Raw genomic sequence first — 2,220 nt, 5'->3', positions numbered from 1 at the left:
ACACACACACACACACACACACACACACACACACACACACACACACAAACTGTGTAACCTTGGGCAATTCACTTAACCTCAATTGCCCTCCAAAAGGCAAAAAAAACAAACAAAAAAAAGAAATTGTCTTCGGTGATTTTATTGCTGAAAATACCTAAGTTGATTATTGTATTGCCATAACCATACTACTGCACATTTGGCTTTGCAACAGTTCATATAAGGCTTTCATTGTTTTCAGAAAAAAAAAATCTTTGCTCATCAATCCATATAGCGCAATAGTATTCCATCACAATCATATTACCACAGCTTCTCCAGCCATTCCTCAATCAATTTTCATCTCCTTAATTTCTAACCATTTTGCCACTATAAAAATAGCTGCTATAAATATTTTGTACACATAGATACTTTTCCTTTTTATTTTGCCTCTTTCAGTTAAAGATCAAATGAAGCACTGCTAGATCAAAAGGTATGCAACAGTTTTGTAACCAAATTAATATTTCCAAATTACTGAATGATTGGATCAGATCACAACTCCACCAAAGGAGCATTAGTGTCCCTATTTTTCCACATCACCTACAGCCTTTGTCATTTTCCTTGATTGCAAACTAAGCTAAACTGATGGGCCTCAGGTGGTGCCACAGAGTGATTTAAATTTGCATTTCTTGAATCAATAGTGATGGAAAGCATTTTTTTTTCATGTGGCTATAGATATCTTTGATGTCTTCTTCTAAAAACTAGCTGTTCATATTTTTAAACTTGATGATTCCCTTATGACTTTTCTTTCACATTTACCTTTTTATGCTTCTCTTGCTTCTTATATATCAAAGCTAAATTGTCTATTTTATTTTTGGTTTTCAACATTTACTAACATAAGTTTTAAATTTTCTCCCCCTGCCTTCCCAAGACCACTTGCCATCTGATATAGGTTCTATGCATAGATTCATATTAAACACATTTTCACATTAGTCATGTTGCATAGAAGAATTATAATGAATTGGAACAACCATGAGAAAGAAAAAAAATAAAAAAGAAAATAGTCTGCTTCATTCTGCATATCCATAATGCATAGCTCATTCTCTGAATGTGCCTGGAAATTTCCATCGTGCATCCTTTGGAATTGGTTTAGGTCCTTGCATTGCTAGGAAAGGGTACATCTATCAAAATCAGTCCTCTCAAACTTTGGCTATTACTTTGTACAATATTTTTTTGGTTCTGCTGCTCTCACTCAGCATCAGTTTATATGTCTTTACAAGTAAAATTTTCTATTTTGCCCCAATTTTTTTAATCAGGAATTTTTGAAAGACCTCTTTTCCATTATATATCCATTTTTCCCATGAAAAAACAGCATTCAGTTTTTTGTCTTCTTGCTTTTCATCCTAGCTTCTTTACCTTCAGAAAAATCATATTCCAAGCATCTGATCCTTTAATTTGGAAATTGTATGTGATCTAAATCTAAATCTTGTGTGATCCTGACTCTAGCTCCATGATATTTGAATTGTTGCTGACTGTTTACAAAATATTCTCATTTACTTGGAGCTTTGGAATTTGAATATAATATTCCTGGGAATTTTAATTTTTGTGTTGTCTTTCAGGAGGGAATCAGAGGATTCGTTTCATTTCTATCTTACCTTCTGATTCTAGGATTTTAGGGCATTTTTCCTCAATAATTTCTTGAAATATAATATCTATACTTTTTTATCATGATTTTCAGGTAGTCCAACAACTATTAAATTAACTCTGCTCAAACCATTTTCCCAGTAAGTTATTTTTCCAATGGGATTTTACATATTATCTTTTATTTTTTCATTCTTTTGATTTGATTTGATTGCTTCTTTGTGTCATGGATTCATTAACTTTGCCTTGTTCAATTCTAATTTTAAGGAATTAGTTTCTTATGTGAGGTTTTCTATATCTTTTTTTTTCTATTTGGCATTCTTCTTTTAAGTGTCTTCTCTTGAAAAATTATTTGAATCTGTTTTTACCATTTGGTCAGTTTAGTATTATAATATGTTGTTTCCTTCAGAGTTTTTTGTGCCTTTTAAAGCAATTTTTAAAAATTATTTTTTCCTTATTTTCTTTTATCACTCATTTCTTTTTCCAAGTTTTCCTCTCCCTCTCTAATTTGATTTTTAAAATCCATTGTGAAATCTTCCAGTAATTCTTTTTGGAACTAACACCAATTCTCTCTCTCTCTCTCTCTCTCTCTCTCTCTCTCTCTCT

The sequence above is a fragment of the Petaurus breviceps genome, unplaced genomic scaffold (genome assembly GCF_028583685.1).
Source record: "Petaurus breviceps papuanus isolate PSGF00001 unplaced genomic scaffold, PetGlider_PUasm1.0 90730, whole genome shotgun sequence".
In the NCBI taxonomy this organism is placed as follows: domain Eukaryota; kingdom Metazoa; phylum Chordata; class Mammalia; order Diprotodontia; family Petauridae; genus Petaurus; species Petaurus breviceps.
Note: the sequence above shows the minus strand (reverse complement) of the source record.